Genomic DNA, 20,704 nt, shown 5'->3' on the forward strand with positions numbered 1-20,704 from the left:
ACCCTGCTATTGCTTGTGGCAACATCCATCTTTCAATATTTGACCAGTTTTTAATTTTTTTTTATTTTTATAAAGTACTTCACAATATATTATTACTTTTAGTATTCAAACACCAATTCCACCACCATTGCACCACCATATTTTGAGTGTTTTCTTTTCTTTTCTTTTTTTTTTTTTTTGCTTTTTGGGTCACACCCGGCGATGCTCAGGGGTCACTCCTGGCTCTGCACTCAGGAATCACCCTTGGTGGTGCTCTGGGGACCATACGGGATGCTGGGAATCGAACCCGGGTCGGCCGAGTGCAAGGCAAACGCCCTACCCGCTGGGCTATCGCTCCAGCCCCTATTTTGAGTGTTTTCATCCCGAACCCCAATCCCTGCCCCAAAGCAGAACCAAAATAATATATTTTATAATGTTTGTTATTAAAAACCATGCTACCGAAAAGTATCTTCAGAAGAAAGAGTGTGAATATCTTTTTATTTCTCCCAGGGGCCATCCAGTCCTTCTATAAGCGGATCACTAACATATTATTATATTATTAAACATATCATTAAAGGTTTGGCCTCGTGTGCTTTTTATATATGGATCTGTAAAAAAAAGTATATTTTCCTCTAATATACTTTATATATATATATATATATACTTTATATAAAAGTTGGTTGCCTCCTACTTTTAACCCTATCAAATGTGGTGCGGTAATCTTGGAGTATGGGTAGGGTGTGTGGTTAGAAGTCTCGCACAGCCTCAAGTTGACCAGTTTTTCCATCTTAAATTTTTTTTCTGTGCAGCTATACCACATCCTGGGGGAACTTTAAACATCCTTTCTCTAGTTCCACTCAGTAATGAAGCAGTGGAAATAGACTATTTACTATTTCTAATGAAAACAAAGAGACACTTTATTTTATTTTATTTTATTTTATTTTATTTTATTTTATTTTATTTTGGGGTAGTAGAGGGGATAACAACATCTAGAGGTAAGAGTTTCTGTATAGATCACCTCCCTGTTTCTCAGAGTTCCCACAACTTAGGGTAAATTTGCTACATTTGATGAACCTACATTTGATGAATCTTTATCATTATACAAAGTTCATATCTTATTTAGGGGGTTACCTACTTGTTATCCATTATGTGATATTTTTAAATGAACCCATCATCTGAAAGATATTGTTCTCTTAAGGCTGAGGTACAGTAGCATTGCATACCTATAGCATAATGGGCTGGAGCGATAGCACAGCGGTAGGGTGTTTGCCTTTCACGCAGCCGACCCATGTTCGATTCCTCCGCCCATCTCAGAGAGCCTGGCAAGCTACTGAGAGTATCGCGCCCGCATGGTAGATCCTGGCAAGTTACCCGTAGCATATTGGATATACCAAAAACTAACAATAAGTCTCACATTGAGAGATGTTACTGTGCCCGTTCGAACAAATTGATGAACAACGGGATGGTAAGCCATGTTATCTCAATAAAAATGTTAACCACCATTGTAAAAATGATATTAGACATTTTCACTATTCCTCTCTGTTTTGCTTCCTCTGCAGTTCTTCTGAGTGACCACTGAACTTTATACTATCTCCATCGTTTTGCCTTATCCTAGGATATTATATAATTGTAATTATACTGATTGAAGCCTTTTCAGATTGGTGGGTTTTTACTTTAACAATAGCTATTTAGAGTCGGGCCCGTGCTCGGCTCCGGCCGGCCGGGTTTTCAGCCCGGGCGCCCATGCCCCTGCAGAGCCGGTGGATGTGGAACAAGCGGGAACCAGAGACAGCTTTAGGAATTGGGGTTCCAGCAAGTGCCTGCACCCATGTATGGAGACTGTGAATTAAGCCTTTGCCCCACGCCGGCTAACGGAGGAAAGAACCTTCCTTCTTGGTCTCTCTCCCCTCCGGGAGAAGGCGTGGTGTCCGACATTTTGTGGGTCCGTTGAGAAGGTACGAACTTGGTGGCGCGGAAAAAAAAAAAAAATGTGTGCTTTGAACTTGAAACAGCCGCAGGATACAGAGCCAGCCCTAGTCGGGCCCGTGCTCGGCTCCGGCCGGCCGGGTTTTCGGCCCGGGCGCCCATGCCCCTGCAGAGCCGGTGGATGTGGAACAAGCGGGAACCAGAGACAGCTTTAGGAATTGGTTTCTGGCAGAATTTTCCCAGGACTTTATACAGAAATCCAAAACCGCGCGGACGCTGCCGCGTCCGCGCAACTTAACATTTATAATTGTCATCAATGTGAAAGGGTTCCATTTGAACAGGTCAGACTTGGGGGGGAAACTCCAAATAATAACAGTAAGTTTTTGTTGAAATATTGAAGGTTCTTAATGTAACAGCCACCTCTGGACTATGAGCTAAGCAAAAGCCCCACGCTGGCCAACGTGGCGTGGAGTACACCATACTATGAGGCGCAGGAAGGGGGATGAGGGGGAAAAATTAAAAAAAAAAATGGAAAAGGAAAAAGAAAAAAAAAGAGAGAGAGAGAGTTATGTCAACTATAGTGAGTTTTGTGTTGAATTATGGAATGTAATCAAGGTAAAGAAAAAATGAAGTGAAATTCATTAGTTATACAGTAGGGGGTAGGGGGTGGGGGCGGGGGGTAAACTGGGGTTTCTGGTGGTGGAATTTGGGCACTGGTGAAGGGATGGGTGTTTGAATATTGTATAACTGACATATAAACCTGAGAACTTTGTAACTTTCCACATGGTGATTTAATAAAAATTAAAAAAAAAAAAACAATAGCTATTTAAGTTTCCACCATATCTTCTTGCAATGTGTTAGTAATTTCCATTTAGCAGTAAATAATCTTTGCATGGATTTATCAAAGTTGATATATCCATTTTCCACTAAAGGAAATCCTATTTGCTTCCAAGTTTTGGCAGTTGTGAAGAACACTGATATAAAACCATGTGCAGATTTTTTTGTGGACATGAAATTTCAATTCATTTGGGTAAAATCCAAAGAGCATAAATTTGGATGATATATACAGTAATGCTTGCTTTATAAGATCCTGTCAAACCATCTTCCAAGGTGGCTTTACTACTTAGCAATCCTTCCAGAGATGAATGAGAGTTTCCATTGGTCCTCATCCTTGGAAGTATTGAGTGTTGTGTTTGGATTTTGTGAATTCTAACTGACATGCCATAGTATCTAATTTCCATTTGTAATTCTCCATTGACATATGAGAGTAAACATCTTTTCATATGCTCATTGCAATCTGTATATCTTCTTCAATGTATATTTGGGCCTTTTGTCCATTTTATATATTGGGTCATTTATTTTCGTCTGTTCAACTTTTAACATTTTCTTAGCCTTGTATACCTGGATAAACCTATCTTGTTTCTTGTTTGTGGTGTGTAATTCTTTTTCCATATATTGCATTGTTTGATAACATTTTTGCTAAGGTTTTTCATATCTACATTAAAGATAGATATTTCTATAATTGTTATTGTCTAGTGATATCTTTGTTAGGTTTTGATATTCAGGTAATGATAAATTCATAGAATGATTTAGGAAGTATACCCTCTACCTATGTCACCTGAATTGGTATGATTTTTTTAAAATCTTGGTAGAATTTAAACTGATAATCTATAACAGCCTTTTTTTTTCTCTCTTGGAAGGATGTTAATTATTCTTTTTATTTAATAGACATAAAAAGTCGCCTGTCTTTGGAAACTCTTGAGCCCATTCGCCAACATGGTCTGGTGTGAGCCTCAGGCAATCACAAGCTAATGTCTCAGCTCACAAAGCTGTGTAGAGAAGCAATAAAGGAAGACCTCAAAGAAAGAAGAGCAGCAGTGTTGTCCGATGCAGCAGAAGTATTGGCAACATCCGCCTGTCCTTCACCAACCATAAGACCAAGATGACTGCCCTCCGACATACTGATGGATCGATCACATCTTCCAGAAGGGCAATGGAAAAGGTTATCCACGACTTCTACTCAGATCTCTTTGATAGCCACATCAACTTGCCCACACACCAAATTCCACAAGATGGATATGTCATTCCCAATATTCTCCCTTCTGAAATCCAACATGCCATTTTGTTGGTAAAGAAGCATACAGCACCCAGTCCAGACAAGGTCAGACCTGAACACCTGAAGAATCTGCCACCAGTACTCATCAGTTCACTGGCTCGACTCTTTACACACTACCTGTCTGAATGCAAAGTTCCAACCCAGTGGAAAACCAGCAGGATCATCCTGTTGTATAAGAAGGAAGACATCCATGACATTGGCAACTATCGCCCAATCTGCCTGTTGTCCAAGTCTAAGGTTATTCACTTGAGTTATTCTGAATAGTATTGGCAGAACACTAGACAAAGGACAACCATGCAAGCAAGCTGGGTTCCAAAAAGGCTTCAGTACCATCAACCATATCCACACAGTGATCAAGCTCATTGAGGTCTTGCGAGAGTTCAAGATGCCACTCTGTCTAACGTTCATTGACTTAAAGAAAGCCTTTGATTCTGTTGAGCGGTCATCAAAGCGGTCATCAAAGCCCTAGCCAAACAGGGCATTCAAACTCAGTACATCAAGATCCTCCACAAACTGTATTTTGGATTCACCACCAGGATCTCACCATTCTACAAAGAAGTGTTCATCAATGTAGAGAGTTGTTCAGCAGGGCAACACCATTTTACCAAAACTCTTCAGTGCCACCCTCAAGAACATTATGCAATGACTGGAATGTGAAGGAATGGGAGTAAAAATAGATGGTCAGCAATTACACCTTTGTTTCGCTGATGACATTGTTCTTATAACACCAAATATCACCCAAGCAGCACAAATGCTGGTCGACTTTGACCACAAGTGTGGAAAGGTCGAACTGCAGCTGAATATTTCAAAGACAATGTTCATGAGAAACAAACTAGTTCCTGATGTTCCATTTGCCCTCAATGGAACAAACATCTCCAAATGCAACCTTTATGTGTACCTAGATCAAGAACTCAACATGACATATGACCTGGCACCTGAATTGCAAAGGAGGAAGAGAGTGGTATGGAATGCCTTCAAGACCATCAAAGAAGTAGTTAAGAGGATAAAGAACTTACAGCTCCAGGCACATCTTTTAGACTCCACCATTCTTCCTACACTAGCATGCAACTCATAGACCTGGGCCCTACGAAACAGGATGAGAATAATATTCAGGTCTCCGAGAGAGGAATCGAACGAGCTATGCTTTGAATATCACATTCCACTCAAGTGAGAAAAGGAATCCGGAGTTCCAACCTCTACTGATGATCAAGAATCAGGGACAGTGTCTTGTTTGCCAAGGCATCAAAAATCAGATGGGCTGGACACATAATGCGATTCAGAGATGACCGCTGAACTAGAGCTGTTACCGGCTGCATTCTATGGGATGTCAAAGATTGCATAGCCACCCACCTACAAGATGGTCAGACTTCTTCACCAAGACCCTGAATAAACGGTTTGAGGCTCTTTGTGTTCCTGTAGTGAGCAGATGCCATTGGGCTACACTAGCACTCGACAGGGATGAATGGAGATGTTACTGGTGCCCGCTCAAGCAAATTGATGAATAACGGGATGACAAGTGATACAAGTGATTTAATAGACATAAGCCTGTTTAGATTATTGTATGATTGTTTGTGTATATGTGTGCACACACACACACGCATGCCTATTTTGACAATATGTCTGTCAAGAAATTGTGCTATTTTATTTAGGCCTTTAAGTTTGTACATGATATTAGCCTTTCCTTGTCCATGAGTTCATTACTGATGCCCTCTCTTTCATTTACAATTTTAATAATTTTTAAATATCATTGATATATATATATTTTTAATTTCTATTGATTGAAATTATTTGCTTACTGTTTTCAATTTCACTGATTGCTTCTGTAGTTTTTATTTCTTTCTTTTGCTTAATTTGGATTTTTCTCTTTTTTCCTAGTGACTTCAGTGGCAGCTTAGATTATTGAGTTTAGGCCTGTTTCTTTTTCTAATATCTTTCTTATGCCAAAGATTACCCTCTAAGTACTACACCCCATACATTGTGGTAACTTGTATTTTATTTCCATTTAGTTCAAAATATATGTTAAAATCCAGAACTGAGGATGTGGATTACTAGTAAAAGATATGCTTTATATGTATGAGACCTGGAATTTAGACTGCAATATATATATATATATATACATATATATATATATATTTACAAGAGTGTTTTAGATGACTTTTTAATTTACCTGTTATATAGAAGTGTGCTATTTACTTACTCTCCATGTAGTGTTTTCTAGCTATTTTTCTGTTACTGATTCTAGTTTAGTTTCATTGTGATTTTAGAGCAGATATAAGATTTCTACATTTAAAGTTTTATCTTTTGTGATCCAGAATGTGGCTTTTCCATATATTGTGCTGTTATTGAGTCAAATCATCAAAAAATATCAGCTACCCAGATTGATAATTCTGCTAAGTCCAGTAATGGCCTTGCTGATTTTCTGCTTGTTGTATCTGAGAGAGGAGTATGAAATGTCCAACTGATAGTATATCTCTTCATCATTAAAGTTTTATCAGTTTTTGCCTTACATATTTTGCTGACTGATTGTTAAGTTCATGTATGTTGAGAATTGTTATGACTTCTTGGAGTATTTATCCCTTCATTATTTTATCATGTCTTCCTTCTCTCTCTTCCTCTGCATGCCAACTATCTCTGTTTGAAATAGTATAGCAACTCCACTTTCTTTGGGGAGGGAGAGATGTTGGGGCCACACACGACAGTACTTAGGACTTACCCTTGCCTCTCTCTAAGGGATTGTTCCTGGCAGGCTCTGGGAACCATATATTAGTCATGTTTCTCTAGAGAAACAAAACCAGTAAAAGACGGGTGGGATAGATGTATACTAAAGGACTTGGCCCATGTGCTCAATAACTGTGACAAATCTCACAGTTTGCTTATTGCACATTGACAGCCAGGAAAGTTTTTGGAATAATTCACACTGAGATGATTGACAATCAGGAATACTAATGTCTAAGAGCAGGAGGAGATGGAAGTACCAGTTTTACAGAGTATAAAATCACCTTTCTCTGCCTGTCAGTTCTATTTAGGACCTCAAGAAACTGGATAATACTCAGCCATAATTGAAAAAGCCATATTCTTTTTTCAGGTTGCCAATATAAATGCAATTATCTTCTAGAAATATTCACAAATATGCCTGGACCCTAAATAATGTTGTATCAGGTACCTGAGTATTCTTAACCCAGAGAAATTAGTCAAATTGCTTCTTAATTTAGTCTAGTAACCATCACAGCTGTTGTGGTGGTGGTGGTATACCTTTCTCCAGCCATATATTTTGATTTTCATGTGCTATATTTACATTTGAATTTTATGTAGATAAAATACAGAATAATCTTTTCTTTATAATACACCCTGTTAGTTTCATCATCTCATTTTTGCACACAGATTTTAATAAATTTTTGTTTCACATTATTATGGCTATTTTTTTTTTTTTTTTTTTTTTTTTTTGCTTTTTGGGTCACACCTGGCGATGCACAGGGGTTACTCCTGGCTCTGCACTCAGAAATTACTCCTGGCGGTGCTCAGGGGACCATATGGGATGCTGGGATTCGAACCCGGGTCGGCCGCGTGCAAGGCAAACGCCCTACCCGCTGTGCTATCACTCCAGCCCCAATTATGGCTATTTTTTAAATGTAGTATTTTACATTCGATTGTAAAGCTTATTTGTTTTTGTTATTTTTGATTCAAATTAACTAGTAAGTCTCATATTGCTCTTTATTTCTTACCAGTAAATTTTTCCACTACATATATGAATAATTTTGAAATATGGTAACATGTAATTTTTAGAAGTATTTCCTTTACTTAAAAAAAGAATTTTAATGATCATTTTGTTCTTGTTAATGTTTATTTTCTTTTTTATTAAAATCTAATTACTCATAAATGAGTCACTTTTGTATTCATCAGCTTCTCTGCATTGTATTCACTGCTTTCCTGCTTTATATATATATATATATATATATATATATATATATATATATATATATACCATTTTCTCATGGTCAAAATTGTCTCAGCGATTTCATATTCTGTTCATCAGCCTGAAATTGTCGGGGGGGGTAGCTTTTTTTTTTAATCTCTGTGAACTACTTTTATAGTCGACTCTGTTATCTCATGACCATGTACACTCATTTATTGGTTGTAACTTTGAAGCATCAGGGTCAAAGAGCCCAAGGATGGCATGACCTCCAGCATTGCTTCATGCTTGTGATCTTGTTCTATTTCAGTGGCAAAGTAATCTGTAAACGCACATTGCCAACTTTTTCAGAAGTTCTTAATTTATTCTATTAAAAACAACAACCACAACTAGGCAGGACTGGAAAGAGAGCTCGCACAGGAGACCCAAGTCCAGTATTTGGCACTACATGGTCTCCTGAGCAGTGCTGGGAATAATCCCAAGCAGGGAGCTGGGAGTAACCTTCAAGCACTGCCAGCTGTAACCCCCAAATCAAATAAATAAAAATTAAGATAATGTTACAATAAAACCCTTAGCTCATTTTCACTAGCATCATTTCATTTTGTATCACACTTGAAAAATGATAGTTGGATAAAATATGAGAAAGCATTAATATGAACATAAATTATAAGAATGTGAAACTGAGTGGCTTCTAGATATCATAGGTGCTCTCTAGTGGACTTTTCCGTTTTTTGTCTTGTGGTAACAGCGCCCATATTCTATGGAATTAGATGTCCATGGATGTAGTGTAGTAACATACATTTTGAGTCTGTGCTTACATTCTTCAATGTAAACTTCAACCCAAACTTCAACCAGATGAATTTAGGTAGTGCTTTGGCCCAGAGCAATCAGATTTTATGATATGGGTTTTTATTAACGAGGTCACAGGTACAACCTCATTTGGTTGGTTATTTTTCCTTTTTTCCCCTTCTCTTCATTTATTTATTTTCATAACTGTTGAAACTAACATAGTTTTTTATTTCCTCTCAATAATTTATGTTTTTAGTACATTAAACCATAACATTATTTCATTTGTACAGTGCTACTTTGATTCATATAACATTAAGTATCAATATTAAACACAATTATAGCTCAGGTTTAACCATTGTTTTGTGTATTAGATCTCTGGCTTTGGGGATAGAGAGAGAGGGAACAGGAGGCTGAAGGAGTTGATTTACATATAGGAGGCCAGGGGTCAGTCCTCAGTACTACAGTGTCATCACTATGAGCACAGAACTAGGAGTAGCCTCTGAGCACTTCTGGCTGGGACCCCCCCCAAAAATGGCCAAAAATGTATATGTGGCTTATTTGCTATATAATTTTTGTTTCCTTAAACATCATCACTTTTTCTCCTCAATTAACTACTATAATTTTTTAAGACATTTAACTATTTTAGATCCACATATAAATGATTTCACATAACATTTGTCCTTCTTTGGTTTCCTTACCTTGCTTAAGGTATATCTATCAAAGTTTGTGCATGTTGTTGCAAATGGAAAGGGTCTCCTTCTTTCTTGTAACTTATTGTATAACTTATTGTGTATCTTACTGTGTAACCTTACCTTTCGATCCATTTTCCCACTGATGGTCACTCTGAATACTTCCATGTCTTGGTTGTGATGAGTATGCTGTGATAAACATGGAGGTGCATATAAATCCTGCTCTCATTTCTTTTGGATATACTGAGAAGTTGCACTACTTCATCATATGGTAGGTCTGTTTTTTCACTGATTCATCATATGGTAGATATGCTAAATTTTTAAGAAACTCCATATTTTTTTCCTGTAGTCAAACCTATTTATGACCCTCTCTCTTTAATGTTGAGTAGGTTGTCCAAGATACCATATTCTTCGAGAGTTTACTGACCCTTTTATTTTTGCTTGAAAGCCACTGAAATTGCAGCCATATCAATCGTGTTGGGATTTGAGACCCTAAATCCTTTGCATACATTTCATCTTTTTTTTTCTTTTTTAATTTAAATTTTATTGAATCACCATGTGGAGGGTTACAAAGTTCTCATGATTATGTCAGTTATACAGTACTCAAACACCCTTCCCTTCACCCGTGCCCATATTCCATCACCAACCACCCCATTATACCTCCCGCCCCCTCCCACCCCCCCAGTCCCCGCCCTTGTAAGTGATAAGTTTCACTTCGTTTACGCTTTATCTTGGTTACAGTCCATGTTTCAACACATAATTCACTATTGTTGCTAGGGTTTCCCCCCCAAAAAGAGAAGATAGTCCCACTGTCAAGGAAGCATTTGATGGCTCTCCATTGCTGAGAATGTAGAGATATTAAGTCCCGCTGTTTGTTACATAACTTTTCTATTTTTTTCCCCCCTTGTCCCGCGCCACCGAGATCACGCCTGTTTAGTAATCACCACGCTGCCTGACAAAGGGAAAACAAACCAAAAGAGATGGTTATTTCTCGTCATCAGCCGGCGTGGGGCTCTAGCTTAGTTGATAGTCTGGTATAATGTCTGCAAGCAGTTTCTGGAACCAAAAGTAATACGCTGGTATCGGCCCCGGCTCAAGGTTCCACCAGCGTCCCGCTGTTCCAAGTACATAATAATTTATTCCCTTGCATCCGATTCCCACGCCACCAGGTCCGTGTCAGCTTAATGGACATCATACTATGGTTAACGCCACGCCGCGTTTTTTCCCGAGAAAGAAGGATATTTCTTCTCAGCCGGTGTGGGGATATGGCTTAGTTCAGTCTATAGAGATGGCTACCACTTTGGTGGCCTTCAATATTTCAGCAAAAGACTTACTATTCTTGTTAGGATTTCCCACCAAAGTCCGACCCGTTAAAGTCCAGGGAAAATTCTGCCTAAAATTCTATCGCTACAATCTTTTACCCTTTAACAAAAAACTTAGTACTATTGTTTGGAGTTTCCCCCCACGTTAAGCCCTGCCAAAAAGGAACATTTACATGTTGCTGACAATCAAACAATCAGCCGCGCGGTTTTGGATTTCTATATGAAGTCCAAGGAAGATTCTTTTGGTAATTGCATCACTCGCTGGCAACGCCTGGGCCAGAAGCTCCCAGCACACAGTTTGGAGGCATTTTGGGGGCGCCGCTCGTGTCCAAAGTGGTTCAGTTGCCTCCGGGGTCGATCTCGCGCGGGGCCGCAAAGGAGCGTTCTCACATGGCTCTCTGCTTAAATGTCGGCCGGCACAGGGCGGATCCGGGAGTCCCGCCCATCGGCTATCCCGGGCTTCCTGTAGAGTCTTAAAACCGGCTATAGCCTCGCTGCATTCAAACAGAAAGAGTTGAGAGAGAAAAGGGCATACCCTGCCGGCAGCGCCTGGGCCAGAAGCTCCCAGCACACAGTTTGGAGGCATTTTGGGGGCGCCGCTCGTGTCCAAAGTGGTTCAGTTGCCTCGGGGTCGATCTCGCGCAGGGCCGCAAAAGGTACATTTCATCTTTTAGGGCATATTTATATGCATATTCAGGAAGCATTTTAGTTTCATCATTTGTAGTATGTTAAAATAATACTATGCAGTCTGTGTGTGCTTTTTGTTTGAGAATGAATGACTCAGTCCTCTATAGTATCTTAACTTTTCTTTCTGTTCCATGCATTCTGGGAAGGCTGCTATGATAGGTAAACATTAGTCTAAATAATTTTTCCCCTCTTCTATATTAAGTGACACAGAAGAGAGATTTTGTAGATGCAATTAAGGTTGTTCACCCTAATTACAACCTTTTAGATGGCTGATTCTAAGACTGAGAAATTATCCTGGGTTATCTTTGAACACATTATAATTACATGAGCCCCGTAAAATCAGTAGGTGAAATAGGTAGAGAAGCCAGAGAGATTTCAAGATATGACCAGTATGTCATTGAAACTCAGATGAAGAGGATTAGCTGACACACAGCTGACCCTGGCAAATAGTCAGCAAAAACACAGTAATGTGAGTTGTTCGAAGCTCCCAGAAAGGGTTCTAATCCAGGCGATTAGACCCTGGATTTGCATTTGATCCTATGAGTGCTTCAGCACAGACTCCTGCTATTCTAACCAAATTTTTGACCTACAGAATTTTCAGGCTAATAAATCTAATGGAAGATGTGAAAATGATGAATGGCTATTCTAAGCCTCTAAGTTTGCTATAGCTTATTACAAAAGTAATTGAAAACTAACACAGTTGCCATTCACTTGCCAGCTCTTGAAACTCATACTTGATAGAGTTGAGACAAAATGGAATTGGAGATTGTAGTCATAAATGGCACTAGTAGTATCCTCCTCAGAGAGTACCATGATTCATAAATTAATGTAACTATTATCTCTGAGACTGAAGCAACCTAAGATGACTTAAAGTAAGTGTCCTTCTGGGAACTTTTTTTTTAACTTATAAAACTCAGGCTGGAGCAATAGCACAGCAGTTAGGCGTTCACCTTTCACGCAGCTGACCCAAGTTCAATTCCTCTGCCCCTCTTGGAGAGCTCAGCAAGCTACCGAGAGTATCAAGCCTTCGTGGCAGAGCTTGGCAAGCTACAGGTGCATGTTGGATATGCCAAAAACAGTAACAATCAGTCTCTTAATGAGAGATGTTACTGTTGCCTGCTCGAACAAATCAATGAGCAATGGGATAACAGAACACTGGAATGGTTGGGGATTCCTCGAATAGTGGGAAAGCTAGAAGATTGGCACAGGTGTTAGCCTATAAAGACAGGTGTGGTGCTGGAGCAATAGCACAGCAGGTAGGGCGTTTGCCTTGCACGTGGCCGACCCGGGTCTGATTCCCAGCATCCCATATGGTCTCCTGAGCATGGCCAGGAGTAATTCCTGAGTGCATGAGCCAGGAGTAGCCCCTGTGCATCTCCAGGTGTGACCCAAAAGCAGAAAAAAAAATAAAGACGGGGTGTCCTCCACAATGAGTAAACAAAATAGCAACTCTAAAACAATTTAAATATCCTACCACAGATTTCTTGCATTCTTTTTGTCCTTATTAATGTGATTCATTATCTGAAATGGTTGATGAAAATGATACACATTTTTTAAAGAATAAGGTATAGGAAAGAAATCCTCTGATCAGGAAGGATTCCATGGGTATAAAAATTTTATTGCAAATTTTATAATTATTTGATATGGTAAAAGAGTATACAGGATAGAGGGCATAGAAGATTAAAAGGTAGAATAATATGATGCAGAGGATAAGGTAAGGAAAAGAAAATGAAAAGATAAACATTAGAAATTATCAATAAAGTTATGTGTGTGTACCTGTACATATATGTGTGTATATGTAGATAACATATGCCTAGTGTTTGGGAGGAAGTGCTGAATCGTTTAAACAATTTACGTCATCTATATATTTAGTAAAATGATTAAACAATAACTGGGGAAATGGAAAGTTGTCAAGAACTATTAAACATGTTAATAGGTTGGAAATAATTATTTGAAAACTTGAGAAGGCAAAATAATATCCAATTAGATGAAAATACAAAGATTAAGAAAGTCTCTTCTTCCAGGATCATGCGGCCGCAAAAGCAGCCACACGACATCTCATGCTATTCATAATAAGCAACACAAAATAAATTATCTAGCATCTGCCTGTGGGGCAGGCTTGAGTAGTTGTGGGAAAATTCAAAATAATGGTGGTGGGAATGTGTAATGGGAGGGGGGATTGGTGTTGAAATATTCAATGTAACCAATTACTGTGAACAACTTTATGAAAAATTAAATAAAAAGAAAGTCTCTTCTACAGCACTAAACACTAGAGGCTTTACTTCAGTAGAGGCTTGCAGTATTTTGAATGGCATGTTTTCTACTTAGAACAATACTTGGGGATAAGAGAAGAGTTAATCCACAGCGAGGCTAATAAGAAAAATAAGAAAAAAAAACACGAGGAAAATTGCTGGAAGAAACCACTGTTCTTAGAGTTTCAGAGACTATAATTGTCTTTCTGATTTGTGGTCCATTCATTTTGAAAAGTAATATTTTTTATATATTCAATAAATACTTAATGACAAGAGGAAAGAAATAAATCTACCATAGTCTTATCAATTAGAGACAAGGCCCAATAACATTGTGTTTGGACAATAGGTTCATGTTGCATCACTATCATTGAAATCACAAAGCATTCTTCTCCCCTTTTAACAAAGGTGTCACACTTTTGTATGCAATTACTTGCAGCTGGGCTCCCTAGGGGCTGTTCTCTTTTATTATGGATTTGTGTCCATTCTGGTTGTAGTGCCTGTCATTGTGGTTATGTTCTGACAGCTGGCTGTGCTTATACTGCTCCAGCTATCTTCATGCTGAGGCTACACACTTCAGTTGTGGTGTTCATATACCCATTAGCTGTGTACTAGAGTTTTCACCCTCGGTTTTGGTCTCAATGGTCATCTCAGGTAAAGCGGCAGGGACCACCTTCAGTGCATGTGTCTTGGGAATCACACTAGTGACCTCAGGTTTGCAAGGTGCAGGTGCTTTTGCCACCAAGGCATCTTTGAGGCCCTCAGAGACAACTTTTTATACTTGGCTTTTGTCTCTAAAATATGCGCCGATCACTTCAAAGCTGAGCTTCTGTTATCTTTTATTAAAGCACCATGACTTATTCCTATTTGAGTTTTAGACACTCTATAGTCCAGCACGTATTCCATCACTGATGTCCTCTCCCCTCCACCTGGATTCTCAGGTTCCCTCCCACCCACCCCAATCCCTTGCCTGCTACCTTGACAGTCACGTTCTTAAGTTTGGTTGTTGAAGTTTGTATCTCTTGTTCTCAATGTTGTTGACCCTGTGATTTGGATATTTTGCTATCCCACTCCTCTACACCATCTATGTACTTGGGTCCCCACTGACCCCTCTTTCTGTTGTTTCCCATCTATCTCTTCCCTCCTCAGTTTCTTTTCTTTCGCTCCCATCAGCTTCAAATCCAACTTCCAGCTAGTTGTCTTGTTGTCTTGCTTTAGACATGAATGTTACCATGACAAAATAAAAACCTTGAGTTAAAGCGTCCTCTTTCTGTATCAAAAGAAAAATAAAATTTGAGTATCATCTTCATTCAGTCTTTCTCCTTAAGGCATAAATCTGGAAATGAGCTCTGACATCTCTCACTTTCTCATGCACTCATCCAAAATTATCATAACAATTTCAAATATAAATGTATATACATATACATATATGTGTGCACACATATATGTATATATATGTATATATACACACACTTGTATATATATATACACACACACATATATATGTATATACATATATACTGGTTGCACTTGGGGAACCACACAGTGTACCAGAAATTGAACCCAAGTCACTTGCATGCAAGGTGAACCCACCCACTATACTGTCTTTTCCATTCCAGGACATAACCATACCATATAGATGTCATTTTACTTTAATAACCTCTCGTTGCTACATAATTTTAAAGCAAATCTTATACTTTGTATACCTGGTGTCTATCTCTGGATAATATGGACAATTCCTTTTTAACTTCAAAGTGATATGTAAGTAACAAAGGTTCCTCTGTTATCACAAACCTAACCTACATTTATATTTTCACTTGTCTCTAAAAACATCTTTTATGCCTTGGTCAACTGGATCAGATTCCTAAGGTTGGTCCATGCACTTTATCTGGCAGGTGATTCTTACTGAGTCTATTCACCTCAGAGTGATTCCTCTGAAATACTCTCACATTCTTCTCCCAAGCCACATACCAAAAAACATACAAAAAACCAAATGGTGAATTATCAACTCCTGAAAATTACCCACTTCTGTATTTGTTTTCTAACTTGTTACCTAACCTGGTCCTCACATTTGGAAAAACTGGAAGTCACAGGGCCTGCAAGTGGAGTCACTGTAACACCCTTTAGTGGGGAGACGGAACCTGTCCTCTCAAATTTAACAGTACCCTGTATTTCTGGTACCCTGTGTGGTTCCTCAAGTGCAAGTAGAAGTAATTCCTGAGCTCTACCAGTTCTGACTACCCTGGCAAAACAAATAAATAAAAATAAAATATAAATTAGCTAGCAAAATTAAAATTAAAAGGGGATGAGCAAAAATTCTTGGTAATTATAGAATCTGTATAATGTAGATATTACAGTTAAACTTTTCCTATTATTTTATAAAATTTCCATTTCTGAGAATCAGGAATGGGTTGAATATTGGCTAAATAATATCATTCTCAACATTTATGGAGGTGTGAAATTTATATAGAACTGGAGCAATAGCACCACGGGTAGAGTGTTTGCCTTGCACATGGCAACCCAGGTTTGACTCCTCCGTCCCTCTTGGAGAGCCCAGCAAGCTACCGAGAGTATCCTGCCCTCATGGCAGAGCCTAGTAAGCTACCAGTGGTGTATTCGATATGCCAAAAACAGTAACAACAAGTCTCACAATGAAGACATTACTGGTGCCCTGCTAGAGCAAATCAATGAACAACGAGACAATAGTGCTACTACATATATGGTATATGTATATATATATATATATATATGGAGTGTACATATATGTCAGTATGGAAATGACATATATATATGTCAATGTACTCTGAGGTACTTTTTATTCTCACCTGGATTACTATGCAGTCTCCTGTCCTCCTCATGTTTTTTTCTCTAACCAATTTTCCACGTAAAATAAGGGTTTTTTTGTGTTTTTTTTTTCAGTGACATAAAACAGATTGTTTAAAATCACTTTAAACATTTGGGAAAACTCTTGCACTGAGAAACAAATCTAAACTCCCTGTTTTGAAAGCAGTTTAGCCATTAAAGACAAGAATGAACAGGTCTCTGGTTGCTTATTCAATCTTTTGCATCACAATTCCACCCCTGTTAACTCTGGTCCTTCATGTGACATTCCATCAGGTAGTAAACTCTCAAAAGTTCTAGCTCCTCTTTGGGTTTACATGTATGCTGTTCCCACTGCCTGAATCAACATTAATCAGAAATTTCTGCTCCTTTGGGAAGCTGTGTCTCATCTTTGTGAAAAGAAGGCCTTTGGGATACCTTATATTAGAGACTTGAACCCTTTTTATTGAGTTCATGGTAGCAGCTTGTGATTATATGTTACTCACAATTTGTCTTTTCCACCACATTATGTTCCATTCAGGCAGGAGACATGAATTTTTATGTATCTATGTATAGTTAGCCCCTGCTATAATGCTTAGAATTTGATGAGTGGTCAATGAGTATTTTTCAAAAGAATAATATCTGAACATTTTTCTTAATCAGATTGCTTGGGATGTAAGATTTTTGTTTTGTTTTGTTTTTTGCTGCAAAACATTTCAGTATGGAAATGAAAACATGTTTAAACGTTTATCATTATCATTCCACTTTTTATTTTGTGGTTATTCACATAAAATGACAACATATTCAAATATATTCAAAATATATTCTTGTTTTAACTTTGTAGGCATAATTTTACAATGATAAAAACAGTTAATGTCAGATCTATCCCCATGACAAACTTTGTGTTCAATACAGTATTGTTGACTGTAGGTATTATATTTTAAATATTTTAGAACCTTCAGGTTTACACATTTAAACTGAAACTCTATTCTTGCTGATAGCAGCCCAGTTCTCCATTCCCAGCACCTGGCAACCATTTCTATGACTTGGATTATTTTGTACTTTATATAAAAAGAATCATGGATTTATCCTTTGGTGTCTTACATATTTCAATGAAATCATGTCCTCAAGGTTTATCATGTTGTCCTACATTGGAGAATTTCTTTTTTTATGGATGAGTAGTATTCAGTCTATAAATATAAATAATATATATGACACATTTTCTTCCATCTGTTCTTTATTGAGCATTTTGGCATTTAGTCTGTTTCCAAGTATTGGCTACTGTAACTAGTACTGCAATGAACATTTATGTTCAGATATTTCTTTGCAATCCTGATTTCACATGCAGTTTGTGCAACCTGGGTAGAATTGAGGGTATCATATTAAGTGAAGTAAGTCAGAGTGAGAACAAATACCATATGGTTTCTCTTGTGGTATATAGAGTGACAGGACAAGGGAATGGAAAGTATCAAAGTATGGCAAAAACTTGGCTCCTGATTATAGAAATGGGGATGTCAAGGAAAGCAGAATGGGAGGGAGGAGAATGAGGAGACGAACTGGTAATAATATAGAGCATTGGTAAAGGACTTGGACATTTCAGTGGTTTTAGAGAAGAAATAACTAGGTACATCAAAAAACATAATAATCAACACAATTGGAAGCCCGCTATTCAAACAGTGGTAAGTACTTTCTTCTTTTTCATTAGTTTGCTTAGAGGGAGGATAGGGAGAGGGAAAGAACATTGGTTCATTGGTGGGGTGATGCTAACAGTGGTAGTGGGTTTGGAGTTGGAGCATTGAAAACCCAAAATTCTGTTGCTAAAAGCTTTGTAAATCATGTTGCCTAAATAAAAACATAGACTATTTAAATGTCCCTTTTACAATTTGGGGGATAAATAACCAGAAGTAGGATTGCTGGATCATGCAGGAATTCGTTTTTGGGTTTTTTTTTTTTTGTGGCTTTTAGTTAAAATGCCTTTCTATTTTTCAACATGACTGCATTTTGCATTCTAACTAACAGTTCACCCACATACTAATTTCCCACACCATCACCAACACTCTTCTATTCCCTTTTTTCATAATGGCTATTTGATGGTTGTTCAGGTATTATTATTGTGGTTTCGACTTACATTTCTTTTTTCCCAAAAATTGTATTTTATAAAAGCATCATGAGTCATAAAGTTATTCAGAGTTGGGTTTTTGACCTACAGTATTCCATCACTAATCCCACCACCAGTGTCAACATCCCTCCACCAGTGTTCCCAGATTCCTTTTCCTATGCCCCCACTAAACCCCCAGACAACCATCTTGACAGGCACCTTTTAAATTTGGTTTTTAAGGTCTGGCTCTTTTGATTTCGGTGTTGTTGATTCTGTGGCTTGGGTATTTAGCTCTATCATTATTAGCACCACTGATGTACCTGGGTCCCTTTGACCCCTACCCCTGTTGCTTTGAATCTCTCGTATCCCCTTCTCCTTGACTCTATTTCTTTCCTTCTTCTCCCTCTACTCTGGGGCCAAGCTTGATTTATGTCCTCCCTTTAACCATTGCATTTTTACTTACATTTTTATAATTAATGGTGATGAGCATTTTCCATATTCTAACAAATAGTGATGATTCCCAGACTCAATTACTTTTTAAAGTAGAAGAAGAAAATATATAATTCACTTTATAAGACTAGCATTTGATCTAATATTAATGTCAAAAAATCAAGGATATTGGCCTATAATTTTATTTTCTTATAGTGTCATTGCTGTATGCTGCTACAGGCATGGCATAGGGTGTGAAAACCAAGAAGTCACTCTAGATCATCACAGAATTCCAGCTATGTCCTGCTAACAGATTGAGATCAGGGCAGAAGAAACAGTTATTCTTGAAAGAAAGGCACAGTGAATCATCATGGATAGGAAGGCAGTTGATCTTAAGTATTGGGAAAAAGGAGAAGATTTAGAGAGTTTTTAAAAGTCAAGACGGTAAGGAAAAATCTTCTAGTAAGCCACAAAGCTGTTGACCAGGTTGGTAAAGTAGAGGAAAAAACAGATTTAAAATGTAAAACCTAAAAAAAAAAAAAATCTAAAATCTAACTACTGCTCAGATTCTGAGTGTCATTAGAATAAAAGTTGTGATTTTACCCTCAATCCATTTGAAGTCAGTGATAGGCTACTTTTATCTAAAGCCATAATACAACCACAAGGATACTTGGCTAGAGATTAGATGTGCTTATCCCTCTCCGGTAGCAGCATGGCAAAAGAAAGGAGGAAGCTCCTTTTTGGAGCTGATGGCAGCACATGATTAGGAGATCTCCTAAGATCAGCAGCTCAAGAAATGAGAAACATGAAAATGTTACACAGTGCAGAAATACAGTCACAGAATGAGGTGGAGAAAGAAGCCTGATGAGTTTATCAGAAAGGGATTTCAAAAGAACTTTGATAATAGTCTTGAAATATCTTGAAAAGTAAAAAGGAAATTAGAGACATAATAGAAATATCAAGGGAAACTTAAAGACATATTGAATTTAATAGAAACTAAAACCATACAAATATTTCTAAAATGCACCTTTAGCTGTGCTTATAAAAGCATCTATAACTTCAAATAGTCATATTAGAAATCTGAAAGCATAAATTAGAGATTTGCCACCTTAAGAAACTTTTAAAAAGAAGGAAATAACCCAAAGTCAACGAAAAGAAGTTGATTGTAGGATAACATAGCCTCAAGTAGTTTAAATTTATTGGGTTGTTCCCATCACAGTGCTCCCTTTCCTCTGTGCTTATTTGTAACTTCTTTCTTTGAGGTCTGTTGACTTGTAAATATTGTTTTTCTCTTCTCCATGAGTCCTTTGCATAGTTTATTCAGAGCCATGTCCTTTTGTATGGGCACAGGAAGATAGTAGTAAATGCTATGCTTTTGTAACCTGGGAGTCATTTGACTCTACATGATATTTTCCTCCTGGGCATCTGTTCTCTAGACCTAAGCCTCAGCTGCCCTTACTTCCTAGCACCCCCAAGGGCAGGGTCAATGCCCTCCCAGGGCAAGTGGTGAGCTATGTGCTACCCTGTCCAAAGCGCCTAATGCTTAACTACAGGTTAAGAGCTTGGTCATGGACAAATGCTGTCATGATCCAAAAAGTAATAACTAGATTCGGACCCTGCTAGGGTTAGGAATGATTAATCTGGCCTAAGTGCTGTAGTCTGAGTCTGTGGCAAGATGTTGCCAGGAGAG

This window comes from Sorex araneus, chromosome 6 (genome assembly GCF_027595985.1).
Source record: "Sorex araneus isolate mSorAra2 chromosome 6, mSorAra2.pri, whole genome shotgun sequence".
Classification (NCBI taxonomy): Eukaryota; Metazoa; Chordata; class Mammalia; order Eulipotyphla; family Soricidae; genus Sorex; species Sorex araneus.